The sequence below is a fragment of the Opisthocomus hoazin genome, chromosome 9, assembly GCF_030867145.1.
Source record: "Opisthocomus hoazin isolate bOpiHoa1 chromosome 9, bOpiHoa1.hap1, whole genome shotgun sequence".
Lineage (NCBI taxonomy): Eukaryota > Metazoa > Chordata > Aves > Opisthocomiformes > Opisthocomidae > Opisthocomus > Opisthocomus hoazin.
Window position 1 is genome coordinate 45030842 of NC_134422.1, and position 13386 is coordinate 45044227.

At 66.0% G+C, this 13386-nt stretch overlaps 1 protein-coding gene across 1 annotated transcript in view; it reads left to right on the top strand.

The window, feature by feature from the left end:
• LOC142362457 (uncharacterized) overlaps positions 1-8405 on the top strand; it is a 98808-nt gene extending 90403 nt beyond the window's left edge. The window contains exons 35-37 of the mRNA XM_075431090.1: positions 1865-1974; positions 4572-4681; positions 7395-8405. The gene's annotated coding sequence lies outside the window, so the exon portion shown is untranslated. The remainder of the gene's footprint in view (positions 1-1864; positions 1975-4571; positions 4682-7394) is intronic.
• Positions 8406-13386: the final 4981 nt, after the last annotated feature.

Here is a 13386-nt window from a genome sequence, read left to right on the forward strand (position 1 = left end):
GGAGCCGCGAGTCGGGGTCTGCTCGGAGCCGGAGCAGGCGCTCGGCACCGCCCCCGCTCGGGGCCGCCCCCGCTGGGCACCGCCCCCGCTGGGCGCCGGGGCCGCCCCCGCTGGGCGCCGGCGCCGCCCCCGCCCCCGCTGGCACCGCCCCCGCCCGCGCTGGCACCGCCCCCGCCCGCGCTGGCACCGCCCCCGCCCGCGCTGGCACCGCCCCCGCCGGCGCCGCCCCCGCCTTTGCTGGCGCCGCCCCCGCCCCCGCTGGCGCCGCCCCCGCCCCCGCTGGCGCCGCCCCCGCCCCCCGCTGGCGCCGCCCCCGCCCCCTCCGACCCCGCCTTCGCTGGCACCGCCCCCGCCGGCACCGCCTCCGCTGGCACCGCCCCCCCTTGCACCGCCCCCCGCTGGCACCGCCCCCGCCCCCGCTGGCGCCGCCCCCCTTGCACCGCCCCCGCTGGCGCCGCCCCCGCCCCCGCTGGCGCCGCCCCCCGCCCTTGCTGGCACCGCCCCCGCCCTTGCTGGCACCGCCCCCGCCCCCTCCGACCCCGCCTTCGCTGGCACCGCCCCCGCCGGCGCCGCCCCCGCTGGCGCCGCCCCCCTTGCACCGCCCCCGCTGCCACCGCCCCCCGCCCTCGCTGGCACCGCCCCCGCCCCCGCTGGCACCGCCCCCGCGCCCACTGGCGCCGCTACCCTTGCACCGCCCCCGCTGGCGCCGCCCCCGCCCCCGCTGGCGCCGTCCCCGCCCCCGCTGGCGCCGCCCCCGCCCCCGCTGGCGCCGCCCCCGCCCCCGCTGCCGCCGCCCCCCTTGCACCGCCCCCGCTGGCACCGCCCCCGCCCCCGCTGGCACCGCCCCCGCCCCCGCTGGCACCGCCCCCGCCGGCGCCGCCCGCACCGCCCCCGCTGGCGCCGACCCCTGGCCGCAATGCGGTACTGCAGCCCGGCGTTCGGCTCAGAGTGTGGCTCCTCCGGCGCGCCGTCGGCTCGTGGCGCATGCGCGGTGCGGCGGAGTAGCATGGCGGCGGGCTGGTGTCGGGTGCCGGGGCGGCGGGGGAGCAGAGAGGCCAGCGGTGAGGCGCGGGCTCCCCTCCGGCGGGTGCGGGGGTGCGTGGTGGGTGCCCGAGGGTGGTGGGACGGGAAGCTTGGAGCCGGCCGCTGCGGCAGGCTGCAGGAAGCGAGCCGGGTGCGGGCAGCCCCGGGGCCAGAGGCGGGAGGTGACGGAAGGGAAGGGGAGAAGGAGGCGGGCACCCCCCCCCCCCCCAAGTCGGCAGCGCTCCCCCGGCCCCGCTCGCCCCGCGCAGCCGCCCCCAGCTGCAGCACGTCCCCTGAAGCCTGTCCCGGAGCGCCCGGCCTCCCCCAAGGCCCGTGGTGCGGGCGGCACGCTGGCCCTGGAGCGTGCGTCGGCCTCCCTGAACGCGGTCGCCGCTGCTTGTTTGTGTGTGGCAGGGGCCGCGCTGAGGACGCGTTTGTCCGTTCGTGCCCTGGGGATGCCGTTGGCTGCGCCCGCTCCAGGCTTGTGTGGGCTGCGTGTGCCGGGCCTCGCTGTGCTGGCGGCGTGGGGGCGAAAAGGGAGAGGCGGAGCGCTGAGTGGCTGCGGACAGGAGGTGGCGCGGCTGAAGCTGGAGAGTCCCGAGAAGGCTGAAGAAGAAGAAGAAATGGAAGGCCACCTGGCTGGCGGCTGCCTGGCGCTGCGGGTGAGGAAGGCTCCCTCTTGGTAGCCCGCAGCAGGCCAGGCCGCGCCGCCAGCGTGCCCCGCAGGGTCTGTATGTGTCACCAGCAGCAGCATGGTACGGTTGTGGAGCGCGCGAGCGCGGCTACGTGCGTAGGGAGCCTTGTCTCGTAAGAGCTGCGAGACATGGACGTTTTCTCTTAGGTGGGGGACAGCCAAGCGACCGGAGTTACGGAAGAGGAATGGAGGAGAGCAGGACAGAGAAGCGTCTGAAGCGGCAGAGTCTCCCGGCAGCGCGGAGAGCGAGAGCTGCGGTGAGTGGCGGGCCCTCGGGGCCCTGTCGCCCCTCTTCTGCGTCCCGGGCCCTCCCCTGGATCCTTATTTCTCCCACGCTGCTGTGATTTTTTTTTTTTTTCGTTTTCCTTTCCCTGTACCTCCCGTCTTCTGTCTGTGTTTGTGTTCTGCTCCCTCTCCCTCTTTTTCTCCCTTCAGAATTTCTCTAGCCGGCTCCCTGTCTCTATTTCTCTGTCCTGCTGGCTGTCCGGTCGTTTCTTGCTGTACCTCCCTGTCCAGCCGGCTCTCTTTTTGCTCTCCCTTTTTGCCTTTCTCTCCTTCTCTGTCCTGCTTCATGGCCCTTTCTTCTCTTTCTCTCCCTCTCTGTTCTCTAGCCCCTTGCTGGTTTGTTTTGGGGTTTCCCTGCACACACGCCCCCCCGCCCCTTTCTTGGTCTCTTTGTCTAGATCTGACCCTTTCTTTGTTTCTCGGTCCCTTTTTTCCTGTTCACTGTCCTTTTTCTCTCTCTGTCTGTGTGTCCTGCGCTCCGTTGCTATCTTTATCTCTCCTTTCTTCTTCATCTCCTCCCCCTGCCCCCGTCTCTCTCTCCCTCTTTCGCGCTCACCGGCCCTACATTTTCGTGCTCCGTCTCTGCAAGGCTCCTCGTCCCTGTTTTTCTTGATTTCTCTACCTCTCTGGCGTTTCCTTTCGACCCTTCTTTCTCTCTGAGCTCCTCGGTCTTCTCCCTTGTCTTATTTTCCTCTTCCTAGTGCTCTGCCCTTCTCCCCATCGCTTATTTTCTCTCTCCGTTTCTCTGCCCTGCTCCCCCTCCCTCTTTCTCTTTCTCCGTCCCCCTCTGCTGCTCCACAGCAGTGTTTTTCCTTTCTCCGGCTCTCTGACCTGCTCCCCACCCCCCTGCCCCCTTTTTCTCTCTGTCATTCTTCCTGCTTCCCTGGACCTCTCTCTCTGCAATCTCGAGTCCTACTCCCTGTTTGTATCCCACTGTCCTGGTCCCCATCCCTCTCTTTGCCTCTCTATCCCTTTGTCCCTGTTTTTTCTTTCTCCGTCTCTCTGTCCTGCTGCCTAGTTCTGTCTGGTTCCCTTTCTGTTTGCTGGGTTGTTTTTTTTTTTTCTCTCTTCATTCTTCTGCTTTGCTCTGTGTTCCCTCCCTCTCACTCCCGCAGCGTCCTGCTGTGTGTTACCTGTCCTTCTCCCTCTTGATATTTTTGCTCTTGCTCTGTCCCTCTGTCCTGCTGCCTGGAAGTAATTTTTTCTTCTCTGCATTTCTGTTCTTCTGACCATGGCTGTTTTTTCATTCTCCACCTCTCTCTCTCCTGCTCGCCAGCCTCGCCTTTCTGTCCCTGACGTTCTTTCCTCTTCCCAGTCCCTCTGCTTTTGTGTATCCTTGCACTCCACTCCCTCTGTCTCGCTCTGTCACGCTGTCTTGCTCCCCATCCCTCCCTTTCCTTTCTACCCTTCCGATGTCTGTGTCCCCCAAGCCCCCTTTGTACGTGTCCCTGTCAACACCCTTCTGTCACTCTTCTTCCCTTGCTGCTCTTGCTCTTTTTCTCTCTCTTCCTCTGTGCTGCGGCCCATCGCTGTTTTTAACTCCTCCATCCCTTTGTCCCGCTCCCTGTCCTTGTCAGTTTTGCCCTGTGCTCCAGGCTTTCCTTGTTTTCTGCATCTCTGTCCTTTTCCCCGTACCCTTTTTCTCTCTGCTCCTCAGTCCTTCTGCCTCGTCTTGTTTTTCTCTTTCTGCCGTCCCTCTCTTTTTGTCTGTGACCCTCTGTGCTCTTCTCCTTCTCCCTCTCAGTTTGCGGTTGTCTTATGTGTCCCCCTCTCTGTCTCTCTCTTCTGCTGTCCTGCTCCCCAGCCCCGTTATTTATTGCTTCACCCCTCGGTCTTGCTCTCAGTCCCTGTTTTATCTCGTGCTCTGCCTCGCTGCCGTTCTCTCTGTTGCTCTCGTTTGCTGTCTGTCCCAGCGTCCTGCTCCCTGTTGCGCTCTCTGTTTCACAGTCTGGCGTTGTGTCCCTCACCTGTTTTCTCTCTCACTCTGTCCTTCCTCCTGGCTTTTCCTTGTCCCTCTGGCCTCTTACTCGTCGCTACTTTTTTCTTCCTTTCTCTACCTCTCTGCCTCTGCCCTGTCGCTCTCTGCAATGTTTCTTTCTTCCATCTGTGCCCCCCTCCCTGTCCCTTTTCTCTTGTTCTCTCTGTCCTACATGCTCCCCGTAACTCTTTGTCTGTGTATCTCCATACTGCTGCCTGTCCCTTTGTTTCTTGCTATATGCCCCTGTCCAGCTTGCTGTCCCGTTGTTCTCCTCTGTGCTGAACCGTGGCCTTTTCTATCATCCTGCAGCCCATCACCGATTTTACTTTCTCCACCTCTTTGGCCTGATCTGTGTGTCTCCTGCCCCCGTCCATCTGGCTTGTTCGCTCTACTTGTGTCTCCCTCCAGTGTTCTTTATTCCTCCGATTCAGTTTCTCTCTTGATCCGTCAGTTCTGCTGCCCGCTCGTCGTTCTCTGTTTCTCTCTCTTTCCCTCTGTGCTGTTCCTGCGCGTAGCGCGCGAGCAAGCGAGGCTACATGCCTAGGGATCCTTGTCTCGTAAGAGCTGCGAGACATGGACGTTTTCTCTTAGGTGGGGGACAGCCAAGTGACCGGAGTTACGGAAGAGGAATGAAGGAGAGCAGGACAGAGAAGCGTCTGAAGCGGCAGAGTCTCCCGGGAGCGCGGAGAGCGAGAGCTGCGGTGAGTGGCGGGCCCTCGGGGCCCTGTCGCCCCTCTTCTGCGTCCCGGGCCCTCCCCTGGATCCTTCTCTCTCCCACGCTGCTGTGATTTTTTTTTTTTTTTTTCTTTTTCCTTTTGTTTTCCTTTCCCTGTACCTCCCGTCTTCTGTCTGTGTTTGTGTTCTGCTCCCTCTCCCTCTTTTTCTCCCTTCAGAATTTCTCTAGCCGGCTCCCTGTCTCTATTTCTCTGTCCTGCTGGCTGTCCGGTCGTTTCTTGCTGTACCTCCCTGTCCAGCCGGCTCTCTTTTTGCTCTCCCTTTTTGCCTTTCTCTCTTCTCTGTCCTGCTTCATGGCCCTTTCTTCTCTTTCTCTCCCTCTCTGTTCTCTAGCCCCTTGCTGGTTTGTTTTGGGGTTTCCCTGCACACACGCCCCCCCCGCCCCTTTCTTGGTCGCTTTGTCTAGATCTGACCCTTTCTTTGTTTCTCGGTCCCTTTTTTCCTGTTCACTGTCCTTTTTCTCTCTCTGTCTGTGTGTCCTGCGCTCTGTTGCCATCTTTATCTCTCCTTTCTTCTTCATCTCCTCCCCCTGCCCCCGTCTCTCTCTCCCTCTTTCGCGCTCACCGGCCCTACATTTTCGTGCTCCGTCTCTGCAAGGCTCCTCGTCCCTGTTTTTCTTGATTTCTCTACCTCTCTGGCGTTTCCTTTCGACCCTTCTTTCTCTCTGAGCTCCTCGGTCTTCTCCCTTGTCTTATTTTCCTCTTCCTAGTGCTCTGCCCTTCTCCCCATCGCTTATTTTCTCTCTCCGTTTCTCTGCCCTGCTCCCCGTCCCTCTCTTTCTTTCTCCGTCCCCCTCTGCTGCTCCACAGCAGTGTTTTTCCTTTCTCCGGCTCTCTGACCCGCTCCCCGCCCACCCAGGTTGACCGTCCCAGGTTTTGTTGTGCGTCTCCATCCTGCCGCTGTCCTGATCTATCCTTTTGTGCCCTTCTCTTTCTGTCTCTTTTCGTGTGTCCCCGCTGCTTTTTTTCCCATCTCTGTCCAGCTCCCTGTCCCTTTCCTTTTTCCTCTTGCTGTCCTTTTGCCCTGCTTCCTCTTGCTGTTTTTTCTGCCTTTCTCTCTCTGCGCCATTCCCTCTCCCATCCTTTCTTTCTCTATCCCCCTGTGCAGCTCGCTGTCCCTTGTTTGCTTTCTCTCTTCCTCGGTATTTTTTTTCTTTCTCCATACCTCTCTCCCGCTGCCCGTCACGGTCGCATTTCTCCCCCCAATGCTGTCCTGCTCTGTCCCTTTTCTCTCTCTCTGTCATTTTGTCCTGCTCCCTGTGTTTGTTTTTTAATTCCTCCCTCAGGGTCCCTCAGCCCGGTGCTGTTTTTTCCCTTCTCCGCCTCTCTCTCCTGCTGCCCAGCTGAGGCTTTTCCCCCTCCGTCTCTGTCCTGCTCCCCCGTCTCTTACTTGTGCCTGTCTTTCACTTTGTCCTGCCTCCTCGTCCCCTTTTTCTCTCTCAGTATCACCTTGTCCCGCTCCCTGTCCCTGTCTTTCTCTGACAATCTGTCCCGCTCCTTGTCCTTCTCTTTCCCTTTGCTGTTATTCCCCGTCCTTGTTCTGGCCTTTCTTCCTTCTCTTTCTGTCCTACTGCCCCAGTGCCTCTTTTTCCACCGCTGTCCTGCTCCCTGGCCCTTGTTTCCTCTCGCCGTCCCTCTGTCCTGCTTCCTGTCCCCAGTTTTTCTGTCTCTCTTTCTCGATGCTGCTGCCTGTCCGGTCGTTTCTTGCTGTACCTGCCTGTGCAGCCGGCTCTCCCTTTTTGCCTTTCTCTCCTTCTCTTCCTGCTTCCCGGCCCGTTCTTGTCTTCCTCTCTGTCTGTCCTCTATCCCCTTGCTGGTTTGTGTTGGGGTTCCAACCCTGACCACCCACCCCCTTCTTCGTCTGACCCTTTCTTTGTTTCTTAGTACGTTTCTTCCTGTTGCCTGTCCTTTTTCTCTCTCTGTCAGTGTGTCCTGCACTGCGTGGGACGGTGGTGGGAGGCTGAAAAAGGGTGGGAAGCTGGGGGGGCGGAGTGGAGGCTGGAAAGAGGTAGGAGGTTGCAGAGGGGTGGGAAGCTGAATTAAGTAGAGGCCAGCAAAATGGGAGGTAGGAGGCTATCGAGGGGTGGGAGGCTGGGGGGGGGGGGGGCCGAGGAGGGGGGAGTAGAGGCCAGAAAAAAAAGGAGGCCGGAAAGGGGTGGGAGGCTGCAGAGGGGTGGGAGGCTGGGGGCGAGAGTAGAGGCCAGAAAAAAAGGGAGGCCGGAAAGGGGTGGGAGGCTGCAGAGGGGTGGGAGGCTGGGGGCGAGAGTAGAGGCCAGAAAAAAAGGGAGGCCGGAAAGGAGTGGGAGGCTGCAGAGGGGTGGGAGGCTGGGGGCGAGAGTAGAGGCCAGAAAAAAAGGGAGGCCGGAAAGGAGTGGGAGGCTGCAGAGGGGTGGGAGGCTGGGGGCGAGAGTAGAGGCCAGAAAAAAAGGGAGGCCGGGGGGTGCGAGTAGAGGCCAGAAAGGCCCTTTTCTTGTGGCTTCTTCCCTGTCTTTATCTCTCTTTCCTGCCTTGTTTACTCCTCTGATTCAAGTTCTCTCTCGATCCGTGTGTTCTGCTTCCCACTCATCATATTCTCTCTTTTTCTCTGTCCTGTTCCTGCATATAGTGTGCAGTGAGGCTTCTTGTCTAGGAAGCCACGTCTCGTATGAGCTCTAAGACAGCCACATGCATTTTCTCTCAGGTGGAGGAGAGCCAAACGATTGGAGTTGCGGAAGAAGAAGGGAAGAGAGAAGGAGAGAGAAACATCTGAAGTGTCAGAGTCTCCCGGCAGCACCGAGAGTGAGAGCTGCGGTGAGTCCTGGGCCCTCGGGGCCCTGTCACCCCTCTTCTGCATCCTGGGCCCTCCCCGGCTCCCTCTCTTTCCCCCACTGCTACGACTACTTTTTTTTCTGCTCTTGTGTACCTTCTTTCTCCATCTGTCTCTGACTTGTCCCCATCTTTGAAGTCCTCCCTCTTTCTGCCCTGCAGCCCGTGGCATTTTTTTCCTTCTTCCCCTCTTTCTGTTCAGCTCCCGGTTACTAGTTTTGCTTTCCTCCTACTCTGTAGCCTGTCAGTACTTTTGCTGTCTTTGGTGCTCTCTGTCTGGCTCCTCGTCCCTTGATTCGAGGCCTTCCTTCTCGGCTCCGTAGCACATCACAGATCTACTGCTTTCTCCATGTCTATTCTATTCTGTTTCCTCATCTCTCTTTGTCCAGGTCCCTGCCGCTATTCTTTTTTCCTCTGTCATGCTGCAGGGTTTTTTTTTGCATCTCCTTCCTGCTCCCCGTTCTTCATTTTCGGTCTGTGTCCTGCTCCCTCTTCTTCTTTCTGCTGCCGCTCTTCCTCTCTTGCTGCTGCTTCTTTCTCCATCTCTGTGGGACTGCCTGTCCCCATCCTTCTCTCGCTGCCCCTTTCCCTGCTTCGTGCTTTCTCGTTCCACCGCCGCTGTCCAGCCACCTGTCACTTTTCTCCTCTCTTGTAGTGGCCTGCACCCTGCTCCTCATTTTTGGCAGCCTCTGCCGAGCAGCGCGTCGCTCCGGGAGGCGACGGACGGACTGTTCGCCGCTGGAGCAACGGGCGCAGCTGCGGGAAGGAGTGCCGAGGTGTCGGAGGGGCAGAGGGAGCGTCGGGGGCCGCGAGCCCCGGAGCAGAGCGGCTCCCGGGACTGGCTGGGTGCGTGACTGAGTAAAGACCTGCGGTCCCTTTTGCCCTCGCGGCTGCGTTTGTGCTTGGTTTGCACGGGACGAGGGGCTGCGCCAGAGGCCAGGGGAGGAGGGGGACGGGCTGTGGGGCTGGGGCGACGGCCCCCTGTTCCTGCCGGGCTCCATCCGTGGGCCGGGGCCGGGGGAGCCCCAGGTGCGGGCAGCGGGTCTGATGGCGACGGCCCCTCCCTCTGCAGGTGGAGGGCCCGGTGCTGCCGTGGCCCGGGTGGCCGTGGAGGGGCCGGTACGATCGCTGCTGCCACCCGGTGATCAAAGTTCGGTACTGGCGTCTCGGGCGGCGCCAATGCGCGGTGGCGCCGTGTCCAAGGGCTCGCTGCTGCCACCCGGTGAGCAAAGTTCTGTACTGCGGCTCGTGTGGCGCCGTGTCCAAGAGCTCGCTGCTGCCACCCGGTGAGCAAAGTTCGGTACTGCGGCTCGGGCGGCGCCAATGCGCGGTGGCGCCGTGTCCAAGAGCTCGCTGCTGCCACCCGGTGAGCAAAGTTCCGTACTGCCGCTCGGGTGGCGCAGGTGCTTTGCGCGCTGGTTGGAGCCGTGCCCTGTGTGTCCGGCGCTGCAATAAGGAACGCCTGCCTGCTTGCTGAAGTGCCCAAAGGGCTTCAGAGAGTCTTTGTGTTTGCCCAATGACGGCATCGTGGACTCCAGCCGTGGGCCGGGGCCGGGGGAGCCCCAGGTGCGGGCAGCGGGTCTGATGGCGACGGCCCCTCCCTCTGCCGGTGGAGGGCCTGGTGCTGCCGTGCCCCGGGTAGCTGTGGAGGACCCGATGCGAGCCGAAGGAGGAGCGGAGCCATAGCCGGGTTGCGGCTGCAGTGAGGGAGAAGGTGAGCGCGGGGTATGGGGGGGGGGGGGTTGGATGGAGCGGCGGGTCCCGGGGAAAAGCGCCCGGGAGGGCGGGGTCCGTGTCGGGGGCAAGGAGCGGCGGGGGTGCGGCGCCGTGTCGGAGCCGCGAGTCGGGGTCTGCTCGGAGCCGGAGCCGGCGCTCGGCACCGCCCCCGCTCGGGGCCGCCCCCGCTGGGCACCGCCCCCGCTGGGCCCCAGGGCCGCCCCCGCCGGGCGCCGGCGCCGCCCCCGCCCCCGCTGGCACCGCCCCCGCCCGCGCTGGCACCGCCCCCGCCGCCCCCGCCCCCGCTGGCGCCGCCCCCGCCTTTGCTGGCGCCGCCCCCGCCTTTGCTGGCGCCGCCCCCGCCTTTGCTGGCGCCGCCCCCCGCCTTCGCTGGCGCCGCCCCCGCCCCCGTTGGCACTGCCCCCGCCCCCGCTGGCACCGCCCCCGCCCCCTCCGACCCCGCCTTCGCTGGCACCGCCCCCGCCCTCGCCGGCCCCGCCCCCGCTGGCGCCGCCCCCCTTGCACCGCCCCCGCTGGCACCGCCCCCCGCCCTCGCTGGCACCGCCCCCGCCCCCGCTGGCACCGCCCCCGCCCCCGCTGGCGCCGCCCCCGCTGGCGCCGCCCCCGCCCCCGCTGGCACCGCCCCCGCCCCCGCTGGCACCGCCCCCGCCCCCGCTGGCGCCGCCCCCGCTGGCGCCGCCCCCGCCCCCCGCTGGCACCGCCCCCCGCCCCCGCTGGCACCGCCCCCACCTCCGCTGGCACCGCCCCCGCCCCCTCCGACCCCGCCTTCGCTGGCACCGCCCCCGCCCCCGGTGGCGCCGCCCCCGCTGGCGCCGCCCCCCTGGCACCGCCCCCGCTGGCACCGCCCCCGCCCTCGCTGGCACCGCCCCCGCCCCCGCTGGCGCCGCCCCCCTTGCACCGCCCCCGCTGGCGCCGCCCCCCTTGCACCGCCCCCGCCGGCGCCGCCCCCGCCCCCGCTGGCACCGCCCCCGCCCGCGCTGGCACCGCCCCCGACGCCCCCGCCCCCGCTGGCACCGCCCCCGCCCCCGCTGGCGCCGCCCCCGCCTTCGCTGGCGCCGCCCCCGCCTTTGCTGGCGCCGCCCCCGCCTTCGCTGGCGCCGCCCCCGCCCCCGTTGGCACTGCCCCCCGCCCCCGCTGGCACCGCCCCCGCCCCCTCCGACCCCGCCTTCGCTGGCACCGCCCCCGCCCTCGCCGGCCCCGCCCCCGCTGGCGCCGCCCCCCTTGCACCGCCCCCGCTGGCACCGCCCCCGCCCTCGCTGGCACCGCCCCCGCCCCCGCTGGCACCGCCCCCGCCCCCGCTGGCGCCGCCCCCGCTGGCGCCGCCCCCGCCCCCGCTGGCACCGCCCCCGCCCCCGCTGGCACTGCCCCCGCTGGCGCCGCCCCCGCTGGCGCCGCCCCCGCCCCCGCTGGCACCGCCCCCCGCCCCCGCTGGCACCGCCCCCACCTCCGCTGGCACCGCCCCCGCCCCCTCCGACCCCGCCTTCGCTGGCACCGCCCCCGCCCCCGGTGGCACCGCCCCCGCTGGCGCCGCCCCCCTGGCACCGCCCCCGCTGGCACCGCCCCCGCCCTCGCTGGCACCGCCCCCGCCCCCGCTGGCGCCGCCCCCCTTGCACCGCCCCCGCTGGCGCCGCCCCCCTTGCACCGCCCCCGCTGGCGCCGCCCCCGCCCCCGCTGGCGCCGTCCCCGCCCCCGCTGGCACCGCCCCCGCCCCCGCTGGCGCCGCCCCCCTTGCACCGCCCCCGCTGGGCACCGCCCCCGCTGGGCGCCGTGGCCGCCCCCGCTGGGCGCCGGCGCCGCCCCCGCCCCCGCTGGCGCCGCCCCCGCCTTTGCTGGCGCCGCCCCCGCCCCCGCTGGCTCCGCCCCCGCTGGCACCGCCCCCGCCCCCGCTGGCGCGGCCCCCGCCCCCGCTGGCGCCGCCCCCGCCGGCACCGCCCCCGCCCCCTCCGACCCCGCCTTCGCTGGCACCGCCCCCGCCCCCTCCGGTCCCGCCCCCGCTGGCACCCCCCCCTTGCACCGCCCTCGCTGGCACCGCCCCCGCCCTCGCTGGCACCGCCCCCGCCCCTCTGGCGCCGCCCCCGCCCCCGCTGCCGCCGCCCCCCTTGCACCGCCCCCGCTGGCGCCGCCCCCGGCCACGCTGGCGCCGCCCCCGCCCACGCTGGCACCGCCCCCGCCCCCGCCGGCACCGCCCCCGCTGGCGCCGCCCCCTGGCCGCAATGCGGTACTGCAGCCCGGCGTTCGGCTCAGAGTGTGGCCCCTCCGGCGCGCCGTCGGCTCGTGGCGCATGCGCGGCGCGGCGGAGTAGCATGGCGGCGGGCTGGTGTCGGGTGCCGGGGCGGCGGGGGAGCAGAGAGGCCAGCGGTGAGGCGCGGGCTCCTCGCCGGCGGGTGCGGGGGTGCGTGGTGGCTGCCCGAGGGTGGTGGGACGGGAAGCTTGGAGCTGCCCGCTGCGGCAGGCTGCAGGAGGCGAGCCGGGTGCGGGCAGCCCCGGGGCCAGAGGGGGGAGGTGACGGAAGGGAAGGGGAGAAGGAGGCGGGCACCCCCCCCCCCCCAAGTCGGCAGCGCTCCCCCGGCCCCGCTCGCCCCGCGCAGCCGCCCCCAGCTGCAGCACGTCCCCTGAAGCCTGTCCCGGAGCGCCCGGCCTCCCCCAAGGCCCGTGGTGCGGGCGGCACGCTGGCCCTGGAGCGTGCGTCGGCCTCCCTGAACGCGGTCGCCGCTGCTTGTTTGTGTGTGGCAGGGGCCGCGCTGAGGACGCGTTTGTCCGTTCGTGCCCTGGGGATGCCGTTGGCTGCGCCCGCTCCAGGCTTGTGTGGGCTGCGTGTGCCGGGCCTCGCTGTGCTGGCGGCGTGGGGGCGAAAAGGGAGAGGCGGAGCGCTGAGTGGCTGCGGACAGGAGGTGGCGCGGCTGAAGCTGGAGAGTCCCGAGAAGGCTGAAGAAGAAGAAGAAATGGAAGGCCACCTGGCTGGCGGCTGCCTGGCGCTGCGGGTGAGGAAGGCTCCCTCTTGGTAGCCCGCAGCAGGCCAGGCCGCCAGCGTGCCCCGCAGGGTCTGTATGTGTCACCAGCAGCAGCATGGTACGGTTGTGGAGCGCGCGAGCGCGGCTACGTGCGTAGGGAGCCTTGTCTCGTAAGAGCTGCGAGACATGGACGTTTTCTCTTAGGTGGGGGACAGCCAAGCGACCGGAGTTACGGAAGAGGAATGGAGGAGAGCAGGACAGAGAAGCGTCTGAAGCGGCAGAGTCTCCCGGGAGCGCGGAGAGCGAGAGCTGCGGTGAGTGGCGGGCCCTCGGGGCCCTGTCGCCCCTCTTCTGCGTCCCGAGCTGTCCCCTGGATCCTTATTTCTCCCACGCTGCTGTGATTTTTTTTTTTTTTCGTTTTCCTTTCCCTGTACCTCCCGTCTTCTGTCTGTGTTTGTGTTCTGCTCCCTCTCCCTCTTTTTCTCCCTTCAGAATTTCTCTAGCCGGCTCCCTTTCTCTATTTCTCTGTCCTGCTGGCTGTCCAGTCGTTTCTTGCTGTACCTTCCTGTCCAGCCGGCTCTCTTTTTGCTCTCCCTTTTTGCCTTTCTCTCCTTCTCTGTCCTGCTTCATGGCCCTTTCTTCTCTTTCTCTCCCTCTCTGTTCTCTAGCCCCTTGCTGGTTTGTTTTGGGGTTTCCCTGCACACACGCCCCCCGCCCCTTTCTTGGTCTCTTTGTCTAGATCTGACCCTTTCTTTGTTTCTCGGTCCCTTTTTTCCTGTTCACTGTCCTTTTTCTCTCCCTGTCTGTGTGTCCTGCGCTCCGTTGCTATCTTTATCTCTCCTTTCTTCTTCATCTCCTCCCCCTGCCCCCGTCTCTCTCTCCCTCTTTCGCGCTCACCGGCCCTACATTTTCGTGCTCCGTCTCTGCAAGGCTCCTCGTCCCTGTTTTTCTTGATTTCTCTACCTCTCTGGCGTTTCCTTTCGACCCTTCTTTCTCTCTGAGCTCCTCGGTCTTCTCCCTTGTCTTATTTTCCTCTTCCTAGTGCTCTGCCCTTCTCCCCATCGTTTATTTTCTCTCTCTGTTTCTCTGCCCTGCTCCCCCTCCCTCTTTCTCTTTCTCCATCCCCCTCTGCTGCTCCACAGCAGTGTTTTTCCTTTCTCCGGCTCTCTGACCTGCTCC